At 40.6% G+C, this 15,967-nt stretch overlaps 1 protein-coding gene across 4 annotated transcripts in view; it reads left to right on the top strand.

The window, feature by feature from the left end:
• The window catches only part of Ankfy1 (ankyrin repeat and FYVE domain containing 1), a 97,690-nt gene that overhangs the window by 889 nt on the left and 80,834 nt on the right, over nucleotides 1-15,967 (top strand). Inside the window, exon 1 of one of the 4 annotated variants that reach the window (XM_087191999.1) lies at nucleotides 405-513. The exons of the other annotated variants lie outside the window; for them this stretch is intronic. The gene's annotated coding sequence lies outside the window, so the exon portion shown is untranslated. Of the gene's footprint in view, nucleotides 1-404; nucleotides 514-15,967 lie in introns of those variants that run through there. 4 annotated transcript variants of the gene reach the window in all.

Below are 15,967 nucleotides of genomic sequence, written 5' to 3'. Positions count from 1 at the left end.
AAAAATACTTGTTTGACCTAACGTTTGTTGAATGACTGCACTTGGTCGTGACTTGTCCTGCTGGTTTTGAGCTAAGCTTTGACTAAACCCACTGTTTCTTGGCTCATAGATTTGGGTAGCATATAACAGTTTTATAGGCTTTTCTCATTTGGATTATATTTAAGAATAACTTTGTGAAGGACATGTAGGCATGTTATTTGCTGTTTAGATAAAGAAATTCAGATCAAAGTTATACAAATAGCTGGGACTTGGGCTGGGGATTTAGCTCAGTGGTTCCACCACCTGCCCTGCAAGTGCAAGGACCCACGTTCGATCACCAGTACCAAAAAAAAAAAAAAAAAGAAATAACTGGGACTGGACTCTGTGTTTATCTTTGGCTTTCTTTTTTTTTTTTTTTTTGAGACAGGGTCTTTCCATGTAGTTCAGGATGGCCTTGAACTCACAGTGTATCCCAGGCTGGCTTTGAACTCTGTCCATCCTGGTGCCTTGGCCTTCTGAGTCCTGGGACTACAGGTGTGTGTCACCATGTCCGGCTTATCTTTGCTTTTCCTACCTTAGACCCCCTGGAGAGGGAAATTGGGTGAATACTGTCTGAAAGGAGAGGAGGGACCAAAAGAACAGGAAAGGAGGCTAGGTTTTGGATAAATCACAGAATATTGTTTTACACTGTGGGCATCTAGTGAGTTTGTTGCTCAGACAAGTGAGGTGGAGAAGGAATGGTCAGGATGGCCTTATGGGAGACTGTGGGTTTTTTATAGTAGGGATAGAAGTTGATTTTTGTAGGATTACACTACCAAGGTGGAGGTTGTGGAGGGCAGCTGGTTTTTTCATTCAGTGGTTTTACTGAGCACCTATTGTGCTTTATCTCAGGTTCCAGCCCCAGGGAGTCCATACAGGCCGAGGTCAGTATACAGATCATTTACCTGCAGGCGCCCTCAGCTATGTCTTAGGGTGAGCTTGAGAGACATCTAGCCAGTGGATAGGTAAGCAGTCTTGAGATTCTGACTTCACAGTTTTATATTTTTTTGCATCTCAGTTCTTCCCTTAGTTCTAATTAAAACTTTTCAAAAACGATGTTGTGGACTTTGATTAGGAAAACTTGAGGAAGACATTTTAGGCCAGTCAGGTCATTAAACTGAAGGTGCTTAATATGCATAGGAAGCAGAAATAGCTAGGAAATGTTTTGTGAGGTGTTACTTATTTAATGCTGCTTGTATTTTAATCAGAACTGGCAGAGCTGGCTACTGTTGTTTTGAGATACTTCTTTACCTATAAGCCAATAGCAAAAGTTTATGTTATGTAACAGATTATCTGTAAGCACAGTCCGTGGAAACTGCCCTGATATTGGTGGTGGTTTGATGATAGTGAGAATTAGGGCCTAGGAATAGCAATAGAACCTGGAGAGACAGAGTAAAATATACATTAGTTTCAGTACAGTAACTTCTTATGTGACTTTTTATGTGGCTATTTAGAAAACAACCTTCTTTTCTCCCATCAATCCATGGCTTGATTTGACTATAAGACAGTATTTAGCTTATGTCTGTCATAAAATTGATTTCCATTTCTACTCTAGGTATGTCTCTTTGGCTGTCTTACTAATCTTTGCTTCAAAAGCCTTCTAGATAGTCTTCCTGCTTTTATTTTTTTCTCCTTGATTTTGCTTCCCCATAGCCTGTATTTACAGTTTCTAGTGTCCCTTTAAAACAAATCAGATCTTACCTCTCCCATTCTCAATACCCTTACCCCTCTATTCTAACTCCATGGTTCTGTATGATCTTAATGTATATTCCAGAGCCTTTCAGTGACCTTCAAGTTCCACCAGAATCTGGCCCTTGCTTAACACTGCAACCTTATTTCCTACTTCTCTTCGCTATGCCCCGTCACATTAACTGGCTGTTTTTGTATATGCCCAACATGCTTTTATTTCGGTCTTTGTCCTTGCAGTTCCCTTGGTCTGGCACAATCTTCTTCATTTCTCTGTGTGGCTGAAGAACTTTTAGTCATTTTGTTATCCATTCAGTTGTCATCTCATTAGAGAACTTCCCACACTGGAGGATAAACCTCATGAGGACAGGAACTTTTTCCATTTTGTCACTGCTGTATCTTTCAACATCTCATCCCATCCCAAATGCTAAACAGTCATGTGGCTAATGGTATCCTTACTAGACAGCACAGGTTAGTAGAACACTTGCATGTTCATTTTGCACCAGATAGCGCTACTCCAAAAAATGCTTACTTAGGAGAGGGTGGTCGAAATTGTGAGAGAAGAAACTTTGCTGTCTTTCCAGTTTTGAAATTTATCTATTCATTTATGGTTTGATTCATTCGAATATCACATGTGCCAGGCTGTCAATAATTATGTAGACTAGAGACCTCTTAAGCACTATTCTACTCCATTCTTTCTTTCCTTTTCCTTTCTTTCACTTCTGTCACTTTTATTAGCTTTCTCCATGGGGATTTTTTTTTTTTAAACAAGGAAACAGGTTATCCTTTTACCTCCATGATTGTGGATCCTACTGAGTCATGCTGAAACATAACAGGGTTTAGTTGCTAGCAGGGTGTTTTGCTACAGTAGTTTGAGACATTGTCATGGTTTTTAGTCATGCTGAACAAAACGAGAAATTGCTGTCTCAAGACTTCCTTGTTGAATCTGAGTAGAGCACAGACCTTCTGTGGTATTTTTTGAACTCCACTTCGTAAGATACCGTAGGGGGGAGGATAGGTAATCATAGAGTTGTAGTAGAGGCAGAAGTCAGTAGTTTAAAAAGAATAGAGACCTAAAACCTATTTATAGGGAACTCCGAAGTCTAGGAGTTTAAAAAAAAAGTTTAAAAAGTATGATAAACCATCATAAGGTGAAAGGTGAAAAGCACTTAGGAGTTACTGTGAAAGATTCAAGAATAGGAAGAACTTTTTGAGGGCCATAGTGGGAAGCGTGTTTTGAGTGGTCTTTGGTTCAGGAGACAGTGTTTAAGCTGGACTTTGAAAAATAGACCTCTTTTGGATCTGGGGACATGAGAATAGGGATTCAGTATTCTCAATCGAAGGAGTAGTAGGATATGAGGTTGAAAAATGTTAAGGACCGTATTTCTGAAAGTTCTTGTTAGAGCATTTGTTAGATCCATTTATTCTGTGGGTGGGTGAGGGGGGGTGACATTGCCAAAGGGTGTATCAGCCAAGCTAGGGACTACTGAAATGAGGCATGTTGATGTTGCCGCAGGATAGAGGATGGATTTAGAAGGAAGGGAAGCTAGAGGGGAGGGTATAACAATTGATTAGGAGTCACTTGGTAAGGGGCATTGAGGCTGGTGAGGATTGATGTGAGAGGAGAGACGGTAGGAGGCATCAAGACAGGACTTTTGAAACCTTAAATGTTGGGAAGAGAGTTATCAAAAGTGTCTCAAGGGTTCTAGATCTGGATGACTCAGATAATGACTGAGCTGCCAACAGAAAGAGGAGGAACAGATTTAAGAGCAAAATATCTTTTTTTGTTTTGTGTTTTTGAGGTCTTGCTGTGTATTTCAGGCTGGCCTTGAGCTCACCATGTAGCGCAGGCTGGCCTTGCGAGGCAGTCCTCCTGCCTCATCCTCCTAAGTGCTGGGATCACAGGCATGCACCACCACACCTGACTGAGAACAAAATTTCTTGAACTCAGTTTCATAGATTTCACCCATTCTTTCCTCTATGCCAGTGGTGGCAAACCCATGGCACGCGTTTTGTTTTTCTTTTAATAGAAAAGATGTCAATATATGAGTTGTTTTTTCTAAACTAAAACCTCAGTATTCAGGTTTAATAGCAATGTTGGCACTTTGCGATAAATAAGTGAGTTTGGGTTGCAATTTGGGCACTTGGTCTCTAAAAGATTCTCCATCACTGCTCTGCTGTTATTCCATTAGTTCAGACTAGTGGTTCTCAACCTGGAGAACCTTGTACATTGGAATCACCTGGGGGGGAAAAATGGGACTGGAAGGAGCACACTTAATTCCTGAGCTAATGAATTAATAAATGATCAATAAATCTTTGATGTTCAGACATTGGAATTGAAATCAGTCAGCATGGTATAGTGAGATGTGCTCTTAGTTAAGACCCTAAATCTTGAATCTGCCTCCTGCCTAGTTATGTGATTTTAGGTAGTCCATCTAACCTATGTGAATTCATCTTTTTCGTTTTTTTGGGTTTTTTGGTACCCGAGATTGAATTAGGGACCTTGCGCTTGTGAGGCAGGTGGCAGAACCACTGAGCTAAATCTCTGGCCCTGTTTTGTTTTGTTTTTTGAGACAATGTCTTGCTATGTAGTTCAAGCTGGCCTTGAACTCACTATGTATCCAGGCTCGTCTTGAACTCATGGTGATCCTCCTGTCTCAGCCTCCTGAGTGCTGGAATTACAGGTGTGTGCCACCATGTCCTGCTACATGTAGCTTTTTTTTTTTTTCTGGTACCAGGGATCAAACTCAGGACCTTGCACTTGCAAGGCAGACATGGCGCCACTGAGCTAAATCCCTGACCCCTACATGTATCCTTGTAAAAGAAAGCAAAGGGAGATCTGACACATACAGAACTATGAGCCTGAACTACCTGGTGAGTCCCTGTCTCAGAAAAAAGAGGGATATGTATAATTGTGTGTAATTCTTATGCAGATAATTTAGGATAATCTCTCATCTCAAGATCCCTTGAACTCCTTTACATTCAGTGCTACTCTGGCCTCTGGATACCACTGATTTGCTGTCATTACTTTTTTTTTTTTTTTTTTGGTACCAGGGATCAAACTTGGGACCTTGTGCTTGCAAGGCAGGTGGCAGAACCACTGAGCTAAATCCTCGGCCCTGTCATTACTTTTATATGGAATCCTCCAGTATATTGTCTGGGTCTGGCTTCTTTCATTTAGCATGTTGCTTTTGAGGTTCATCCATATTGTTGCATGTATCAGTAGTCCTTTCCTTTGTTGTTGTTGTTATTGTTGTTTGTTTTTTGAGATAGGATCTCATTATGTTATCCAAGCTGGCTTCAACTTTATAATGTAGCCCAGGCTAGGCTCAAATTTGTGATCCTCCTGCCTCAGCCCTTTGAATGCTTGGAGTACAGAAATGTGCCATCATGCCCAGCTCTCAAGTCCATTTCTTTTTATTACCAGGTAGTATTCCATTGTAATGGATATACCACAGTTTGTTTCTATTCACCAGCTGAACATTTTGATTATGAATCTTCACTGAACATTCAGGTGCAAGTCTTTGTTTGGACATATGTTTCATTTCTTTTAGATAAATACCTGTGAGTTTAATTGTTGTCAGAAGGTGTATATGCCAGGCTGGGGTAGTAGCCCAGTGGCAAAGCACTGGCCCAGAAAGTGTATATGTTTAACTTTATTATAAGAAGTTGTTGGCCAGCATGGTGGTGCATGCCGGTGCAGTAATTCCAGTACTCTGTCAGTCTGAGGCTGGAGGATTGCCAGTGTGAGCCTAGCTTGGGCAACTTAGCAACCCTGTCTGAAAATAAAAAATTCAAATAGGGTTGGGGATGTAGCTAAGTGTGAAGGCCCAGAGTTCATTCCCCTGTATTGTAGAGAGAGAAGAGAGAGAGAGATTGAGTGTCAAAGTGTATTACAGAATGGTTGGTCATACCCTTTGCATTCCTACAAGCATTGTATGAAGCATTTAGTTCTCTACATCTTTGCCAGCACTTTTTTATTTTTTGGCAGTATACCGGGGAATGAACCAGGCCCTATGCACTGCGATACAGTACATCCTCAGTCTTTTTTTTTTTTGAAGACAAAGTCTTGCTAACTTACCCAGTGTGGGCTTGAACTTGTGAGTTTACCAAGATTTTTATTGAAAGTGCATTCGTCATTTTCTCATCATTTAGATAAAGTACCCAACACCTAAAACTTAAAGGAAGAGAGCTTTATTTTGCTTCACAGTCTTGGAAGTTTCAGTGAAATGCACAAACAGAATGGTAGAAGGCTCTGGAGTGATCTGACATGGAAGTCATGGCAGCCAGGAAGCAGAAAGAGAGAGGAGGAGCCAGGGAGGGAGACACATCCTGGAAGGAATCACCTCCAGTGACCCACCTCTAACTAGACCCCAATTCCTAACAGCACACTCAGCTACTGAAATCATCAGTAGAGGAATCACTGGTGAGATTGTGCCCCCATGATCCAATTACTTTCCAAAAGCCCCACCTCAGAGCACCTGTGAGTTCTGGGGGACATTCTAGATCTAAACCATAAACCATATCCAGATGGTATTGATTCTATAAATCAGCTTGGAGACATTTGATATCTTGGCACAGTTGAGCCTTTTAATCCATTAGTACGTAAAACTCCATTTATTTAGTTTTTCTCTCTCCCTCCTCCCTTCTTCCCCTTCTCTTTTCCCTTCCCATTTCCCTTCCTCTTCCCCTTCCACTTCCACTTCCCATTCTTCCTGCCTGCCTGCGTTCCTCCCAATTTTTTTTCCCCTTCCCTTGCCCTCCCTTCACCCCCTCCATCCTTCCCTATTTGCAAAGACCTTGTTGTAGGGAACAGGGGAAGGGGACGTTACCAGAACCTCTGCAGTAAGTCCTAGTCTCCTGCGAGCCACGGCAGCATATGGCGAATTACAGGAAAGGTACACGAAGGAGACTGAGAAGAAGCTGAGCTTTGGGTCTGATCAGTGCTGCTCTAGGTGGCAAAGACAAGAAGCCCTAGCTTGCAGCACCTTTTATTTAGTACATCCAAAGAAACAAATGTAACAAATGAATAATGTAGATTTCAGTATCATATTGCGATGAACAAGGTGTAACAAAAGACTGGGTGGGGGCAGCGGAAATCTAAGAACAATGAGGAACTGTGCAGATGAAGATTTAGTTCCTCCCAGGAACTACACAGATGAAGATTTGGTTCCTCCCAGGGCGTCTTCCACAGGTGTGGTCTTGTCCTGGAGGATTACAGCATCATGGGATCATTGAGATCTCCCTTGTGACCTGAGGCCAAAATGGAAGTATGTCTTGGAGTGTTATTGCTGGCCTGTAGGCAGGAGAACTAGGCCTACTCAAATGATTTTTCCCTAGAATTATGTAGCATTGCTCCCAACGTATCTCCTTTCTTTTTGTTTTATGTGAAGGGGTTTTTAGGAAAAGTGAGCACACCCAACAATACCTTGACCCTATATATTGTGAGCATCTATAGTGTGTTTGACTGGCTTAGCTGTCTATAAGCATAATTTCTATTAATTGGGGCTGTAAAAGGATGAAAAATCAAATAATAAATTTATTTATTATTTTTTAAACAATGTTGGCTAAAAAAAATCCTTAAAACTTTTGCTGAACTCAAGTAGCTATTGTCTTATATAGCTTTACTTTTCTACAGGATGTTCAAGACCAAGTTACAGTGAGACCTATATTAAATAAAGTCAATCTCTTGTTATCTAACAAGGTCAATTAAGTCTCCACAGGCACTGTCTTGGAACCATGCATAGAGCCTCTTAGCTCCTCTGTCAGTGTCAGCCATCAGGATATGTCACGGCCTTGCTTGACCATGTTGCTTCCTGCGAAAGTATGGGAGATTTTTTTTCCTCCAGGTGACATTCCTTTGACACACATTTTGTTGGATCTTTACTGTTTTGGTGTTCAGCAACCTTCCTGCTCAGGAGGTTGGATGACTCACCAAAAATGCAGGATCTTGGAGATAGTTCCCTCATGACCTGGATCTTATTATTGTAGTTGACCTTGGAGGGCCAGGGCCAAAATATTGGCTGCCTTTTTAGCCCAGATACCTCTTCAGTTTTGGTCTCTAAACTTTGGTTGTTGAACACCCAGAAGAGAAGATCAATAACATTAGCATTGTAAGAGGAGTAGTGAACTCAACTATTATAACTTTACCTGGATATAAGCATTTTGGAATAAAAATATAGTTAAACTGTTATTATTGCCAATGATAGTTGCTGTTGTGGTTGGATCCCTGAGTAGCTATCTTTTTATAGGACGTCATCTAAGGAAAATAAATCAGCATACAAGTGTGCCTATTATCATAGGTGGCTGGAGCATAAGAGAAGGGCAAATACCTGAATCAAAAGGTTATTACCATAAACAATATGTTGGAAGACCCATACAATTAGAGGGCATGAATGAATACATTTTGAACACCAGAAAAGGAGCAGTAATAAGTATCACAGTTACATAAAACCTTATGTTCTTTGCTGTAGTTTGGTACCAAAACCATCTTTCTAATAACACTCTCTTTTTTATGACACAGAAATTAAGCTTTTGAAGATGACCAATGTGGACATATTACAATAACATATTTAGAACTTAACCAATGTAAACATTTTACAATAACATATTTAGCACTTAAACATCAATGATAACCAATGTAATCAATTTATAACATATTTAGCACTTAAACATCAATGATAAACCAATGTAATCAATTTATAACATTTAGAATTTAAACGTCAATGATAACCAATGTAATCAATTTATAACATATTTAGAATTTAAACTTCAATGATAACCAATGTAATAACATATTTAGAATTTAAACGTCAATGATAACCAATGTAATCAATTTATAATAACATATTGAGACAATATTTGTTGTGGTGTGTCTCCCATAAGATTATAAAAATTACTAAGGGGTCCCTTTAGTGAATTAAGACCAGAATAATTATTTTCTGGGTGGCCACTTCTTTAGTCACCAAAGGGAGTACCCACAGTCTCTATTAATATATATATCTTCTTATTTTACAACTGCTTATTGCAATTTGGTTATTGCATGTAGGTGACAATACACATTACTTTTATAAAATAAATCTCGGCACTTTGATCAGTTAGCAACCTGGGAAGGAGGGCATGGCTTTAATTTAATAACATTTATCTGTAAGCCAATTTAACAATAGGTGAATGTCTTTTAAAAAAATTTTTTTTTTTTCAAAAGGTGAAAAGAGGAAAAAAAAGATTGAGCTCAACTGTACAAACAGACAAACAACAGACAACAGACAAACATATAAGACAATTTATAAAATTAAGAGTGCACTCAAATATATTTGGCCAAATTGAATTGTAATATCCTTTTTATGATTATTAGATTTATAATTGTATATGACTGGTCAAAAACTTTGGATTAACAGAGATCTCTTGAAATTAGAATCAGAAGGAATGAAAGCACTTTTATAACTGTAAATATAAAAAGAGCATTTTGAAGTTGTCCCCCACCTTTATAAATTTTTTACCGTAAATCTATAATTATCACTCCTCTGGGGGCATCATCTCAGTCCTGGACCCTGCCATGGATTTGCTGGTTGTCGCTGGTGAGGTGGGTCCCTGAGGTGCAGCTGGCTCATCGCTTTCAGCCAGGGTGCTATCACTCATTCTGCGAGATGTTGGTGGCTCCACCAGCGTGACCCACGGTCTCACGTTCCGGGAAGGCAGCCACAAGGTTTTCTCATTATCTGTTAGGACACAGGCAAAACCTCTCCCCCTAAGTTATTAAGGCAGCAGGGCCATTCCACTTACCTGTTTGTACATCTTTCCAAAGGACTTGTGGTTTTTGAGTCTTAACCATGCCATCCATTTGCCAATGGAGCATAGCAGGTGGTTGTGTGGAACCTGCTACAGGATTTAAAAAATTGAGTACAAAAACAGCTAGATCTAAACGAGCTTGTGGAGGCATCTGATTTCCTTGTGATTGTTTAAACAATTGATGTTTGAGGGTGGCATGGGCCCTTTCTACTATGGCTTGTCCTTGTGGATTATACGGGATACCAGAACTATGCTTAACATGCCAAATAAGAAAGAATTTTTGGATAGATTTATTAACATATGATGGACCATTGTCAGTTTTAATATTTTTGGGCACCCCCATGGCAGCAAAGGCAGACAAGCAGTGTTGTTGAACATGGTGACCTTTCTCACCAGAGTGACACGTGGCATGTATCATGTGTGAAAATGTACCTATAGAGACATGTACAAATCGAGACTTTCCAAAAGAGGGGACATGTGTCACATCCATCTGCCAAATCATATTGGCGGCTAGGCCTCGAGGGTTAGTTCCCTCAGGGGGAATGGGCTGTGGAATCTGCTGGCAACTAGGACAAGCCATAACTATCTGTCGTGCCTGAGCTCGAGATAGCTGAAAATCATATTGTAGTGCCTTGGAGTTTTGATGGAAATAACTATGTGATTCTTTAGCCTGATCAAAAGCAGCAAGGAATCCTATAAGCTGATCTGCTTGTGCATTGCCATAGGAAAGTGGCCCAGGAAGGTTTGTATGTGATCGAATATGTCCAGTATAAAAGGGAGCAGTTCTTTGACGTATGGCCTTTTGTAATCTTAAAAACAGGTTTAATAATTTGGGTTCTAAGGTAGAGCGGACCATAGCTCCTTCCAATCGTTGAGTCAAGCAAACTGCATAAAATGAATCACTTAAAATATTGAGAGGTTGGGAGGGAAAGTTTTCAATCACAAATAAAATGGCTAGCAACTCTGACCGCTGAGCAGAGAGACCAGGTGTAGGCAACACATAACTAAAGGAAGAGCTCCAAATTGCTGCTTGGCCCTTAGAGGAGCCATCAGTGAAATAGGTTGACGCACCTTGCAGTGGCTGAAATTGAGTAACCTTGGGGAGAATAAACTCATGTCGTGAAAAAAGCTGAAACAGAGGATCACTAGGGTAATGATTATCTATGTGTCCAATGAAATCTGCAAAGGCTACTTGCCAATATAAAGCAGTCTGTAGCAGCATCTGCATTTGATCCTTATCAATTGGGATAATGATGAAATGAGGGTCAGCACCAAATAATTGTCGGGTACGATTACATCCCGAGGAAACTATTTTTGCAATTTGTTTTAGATATAATTGTAGAGATTTCACTAACTGGTTAGATAAAAACAATCATTCCATGGGAAAGACCCGTTTCTCATACCATTGCCCTATTAAGCCTGTAGGTGAGTGGCGGGTGTTAAGCACAAACAAATAAACTGGATAATTAGAGTTGATACGAAAAACCTGATGGGTATGTATGCTTTGTTCTATTAATTGTAACTCCTTTTGTGCCTCCAGAGTTAATTTTCGAGGGAAATTAAGATCAGAATCTCCCTGTAATATTTTGTATAAATTTTGCAATTGAAAAGTTGCTATCCCTATCTTAGGCCTAATCCAATTAATATCACCTAATAATTTTTGAAAATCATTTAATGTTTTTAATTTGTCTGTCCTAAAGTGTATCTTTTGTGGCTTAACCGATCGTTCTGATAACAAGGTACCTGCAACTCTCCATTCTTCCAACAAATCTCTGCCCCATAAGTTTACAGGTATGGGAGCTATGTAAGGACAAATATATCCCAATTGACCATCAGGCCCTTCAGAAGGCAGGGGACTGGAGCTTTGTAAAACTTGTTGGGGGGGTGCCAAGACCTACCAGAGATGTTTTAGTTGGTTTTTTCCCCCAAGATGATGGCCAAAAAACATGTGCCAATCACGGACACATCTGCGCCTGTGTCTATCAATCCCGTAAAGAATTTGCCATTCAATTTAATTTTGCACATGGGGCGGTTTTTGGAAATCTCTTGGGTGAAATAAATTTCTTCTTGAGGAATTTCTGGCTGAGGACCCTCTTGGGAATTTTTAAGGCTAACATTATTTAATTGTGGTTTAGGCAAGAGCAACAATTGTGCAATATAATCTCCTTGTTCTATTACCCAAAGTCCTGTGGAGCTAACAGGAACACACAATTCCAGGGTACAATCAGAATCAACAATAGCTGGAATAACAGTAATGCCTTTCAAAGTTAGAGAGAATTTTCCAAGTATCAAGCCAATGGTTCTGGGGGGTGGGGGTCCATGAATTCCTGTGGGGACAGATACTGGAGTCTCACCTCCCAGCAGGTGAACTCTCTGAGCAGCAGAAAGATCTATTCCTGAGCTTCCCAGTGTTCCCCTGAGGAGGGAAGAAATGTCCCTCCGGACACCCATGCCATCTGATTTTGTACTTGTGCACGGGTCTGAACCGAGTACTGCTGATTCAGGAGGACTGGAACCCCTTGGCCCTGATCTCCTATAGTTTCCTGGGCCCAATTTCCATTTTCCTCACAGCAGTGTGCCATCCTTATCATATTTGGAGTGGCAGGCTTTAGCCCAGTGAATGCCTTTTCGACAGCGAGGGCAAAGGCCAGGTGGTAACTTATTTTCTCTGGATGTCTGACCTAGTGGCTCTGGGTCAGCTTGTAAAGCCCCTTTCATTTTGCAGTTTTTTCTGAGATGCCCCAATTTTCCACAATTAAAACATTTTAAATCATTGTGTGTACCGCGTAAATGTTGGGAGATGGCTTGAGCCATCAGAACCACATTGTGTGAAGGAGACCCAACATTCTGGCATGCCTTAATATATGCTCCAAGATCTTTAGAGGAGCGAACAGGATTTATTGCCTGTTTGCAATCCATATTAGCATTTTCATAGGCTAGCTGTAAGATCAGGATGTCTGCTGCCTGGGAATTAAAAATCTGTCTCCTAACAGTTTGTTGTAATCTTGCTACAAATTCTGTGTAAGTCTCCACTGGCCCTTGCATAATTTGAGTAAAAGATTCCATCGGTGCACCCTCAACTGGCACAGAAGCCCAAGCCCTCCACAGGAGGGCCTCTAGCTGGTGAAAGAGTAACGCTGGGCAACAGGCCTGCCTGCTTAAATCCGAAAAGTCACCTGTGCCCGATAACATGTCGATAGTAACTTCTCTCGACTGAGCATCTCCCTGAGCATTTTTATGAGCCTGTTCCCTGATTAAAGAACAAAGTTCCACCTCAAAGTGGAGATACTGAGCTGGGGATAGGCACGTTTTTGCAAGGTGAAAAACATCATGAGGAACCAGAGAATAAGTCTGAAGTACATTGTCCAACAAACCCACTCTATAGGGGCTTTGGACACCATTAGTTAGCACGCTCTGCCTGAGCTCCTTTAGGATGTTAAAATCAAATGAGGAATGAACATACATGTCCACCTCTGGGTCATCAGGATCAGGCAAAACTGAGACAGGAAAGCACAAAGGGTCTCCCATTGCCTTGCCTGATGTCACAGCCTTTTGCAGGGTATGGCAATAGGGAGTGGCCCCAGAAGAGGGCTTCACAAGAGGGGCAGATAGACCTCTTCGAGATGGCTGAGGGGCTAGAGAGGGTCTTCCTCAGCACGCTGTGGCGGTGGAGCAGAAGCCGCAGTGAGATGAAAGCAAACTAGAGAAGAAGCCGAACAAGGGGAAGCCTGGACAGAAGGGTTGGTGGGGGGAGGCGTAGCAGAGGTTTCCTGAACTGACTGAGAGAATCTGAGAGCAGAGTGGACTAAGGCCCAAGTGGGGAGCGTTCGGGGGGAGAGACGATCAACCCTTCGCTGAGCCTCACGGAGAACGGTACCTACACGTTCCCATGCTATTAAGTTAGTTGTCCCTTCCTGGGGAAAAGATGGGACATACATTTGTATGTCTTTTAACAAATCTATCACAGCACCCTTAGGTACTGGGTATATAGCTTGCTTTAACAGCGACTTAAGTAGTTTGGCAAAGTTACGCTGTTCTGTTGACAGAGACTGACCCATAGTTATAACTCAGCAAAGATAGAAAATTACCCCCAGCTGGACACACTTAACACCAGTGTCCCTCGTCCGAGTCCGGAAATCGTCCTGGGAGATCCGTGTGTTGTCTCTTTTACTCCGAGTTTGTCTCACAGGCGAGTTCACTTGTGGATTTGATTCACATCCACGTTGGGCGCCAAATGTAGGGAACAGGGGAAGGGGACGTTACCAGAACCTCTTCAGTAAGTCCTAGTCTCCTGTGAGCCACGGCAGCACACGGCGAATTACAGGAAAGGTACACGAAGGAGACTGAGAAGCTGAGCTTTGGGTCTGATCAGTGCTGCTCTAGGTGGCAAAGACAAGAAGCCCTAGCTTGCAGCACCTTTTATTTAGTACATCCAAAGAAACAAATGTAACAAATGAATAGTGTAGATTTCAGTATCATATTGCGATGAACAAGGTGTAGCAAAAGACTGGGTGGGGGCAGCGGAAATCTAAGAACAATGAGGAACTATGCAGATGAAGATTTAGTTCCTCCCAGGAACTACACAGATGAAGATTTGGTTCCTCCCAGGGCGTCTTCCACAGGTGTGGTCTTGTCCTGGAGGATTACAGCATCATGGGATCATTGAGATCTCCCTTGTGACCTGAGGCCAAAATGGAAGTATGTCTTGGAGTGTTATTGCTGGCCTGTAGGCAGGAGAACTAGGCCTACTCAAATGATTTTTCCCTAGAATTATGTAGCATTACTCCCAACACCTTGTTTCCATTTTTTTTCCTCTTCTCATATTTTTTCCTTTCCCTTTTTTCCCTTCCCCTACCCCTCCCAATTCCCCTGCTCTTTTAGACCTTTTCTTCCTGTTACACAATATCAGTTATACATTTTTTAAATTACAATATTAAGATCTAGGAGACATTACCACAGATTTTACAGAATTTAAAAGGATATAGAAAGCATATTACAAAAATCTGTTTTGAAATAAATTTGACAACTGCTAAGAAGGACCTTGGAAGACAAATTAATGAAACTAACTCTGGAGGAAATATAAAATTTGAATAGCACCTATTAAAGAAAGTATATTCCTAGCTTGAAAACCTACCTGTATGACAACAGCAGGCTCATAAACATTTTAACTGATAAATTATATCAAACAATTAAAGCAGAAAAAAGAAGGAACACTTCTCCCCTCATTTTAGGAACTCAACATTGTGCTAATCCTAAAACTGGATAAAGATAATAGAAGAAAAATGTATGAACATAGATAGAAATTTGTTGAACAAAACAAACTAATAGAAGTCAGATCTGGCAGGATGTAGAAAGTGGTTTTGTTATAGGGATGGCAGAGTTGGTTCAGCATTGGAAGATCCACCCCCAAAAGTCATCATTTTAACAGAGGAAAGGAAAAAGCCATATGATCCTGTCACTAGTTGGAGAAAAAGTATTGGACTAAATTGTACAGCTGTTCATGGTAAAAGCTATCAGGAGACTAGAAGTAGAACAGAACCTTCTCAACAGATTAAAGACATGTACTCCATACTTCCAGCGAGAACGCCTTATATAAATGGAGAAGATACAGTGCTTTCTCCTTAAGGTGGGGAACAAGGGCAGATATGCTTACTCTTTATCTGTCCATTAAACTTTGAAACCTAGTCCCCACCAAAATAGTCTGGCAATAAAATGACACAACTAGGATAATTCAAGAGCCGAGGAAGAGATAGTGTTTTCAGCAAACGGCACTAGAACACCTGGTATCTGTATATAAAAAATTAGCCTCAACCTTTTTTTTCCATACATGAAAATAACTTGAAGGGATCTATGAACCTAGATAAGAAAGCCTGAAAGTATAAAACTTTAAGAAGAAATTATAAGGGAAAATATTTATGAATTCAGGGTAGGCAAGAACTACCTAGGATACAAAAAACATGATGTATAAGAGAAAAAAATTGAGAAATGAGATTCCATCAAAATTTAAAACTTTAAATGACATCATTAAAATGAAAAGTCCTTAAACAGACCATATTTACAATGCATATAACCTATGACCAGAATATATAAAGGATTCTTAGAGCTCATTAATAGACAACCCAATTAAAATGTAGACATAAGAAGATGATAAATAGCCAGTATAGCACAAGGAATGGTGTGCAACTCTAGAATCAGAAAAATACTAATCAGTACAATAATAAGATTGAATTATACTCTCATTAGGGAGATGAAGTTCAAAGTTTTAAAAGCCTTGTCATGACTTTTTCTTTTTGTTGGATTCTCCCCCTTTGCATTTAATTTGTCACGCCCAGTGGATTCATTCTTCTGGGTTTCCTGGGGTTGTGATCCTCATTGTCTTTTCCTAGGGTATTGTCTAAAATTTTTTGGAGTGCCGGTTTGGTATTCATGAAGTTCCTGAGGTGTTCTTTATCATGAAAGTATCTTATTTCTCCAT

Source organism: Heterocephalus glaber, unplaced genomic scaffold (assembly GCF_053883595.1).
Source record: "Heterocephalus glaber isolate CG9 unplaced genomic scaffold, H.glaber_assembly_v1.0 deba00001564, whole genome shotgun sequence".
Classification (NCBI taxonomy): Eukaryota; Metazoa; Chordata; class Mammalia; order Rodentia; family Bathyergidae; genus Heterocephalus; species Heterocephalus glaber.
This window is presented reverse-complemented; position numbering and strand designations above follow the sequence as displayed.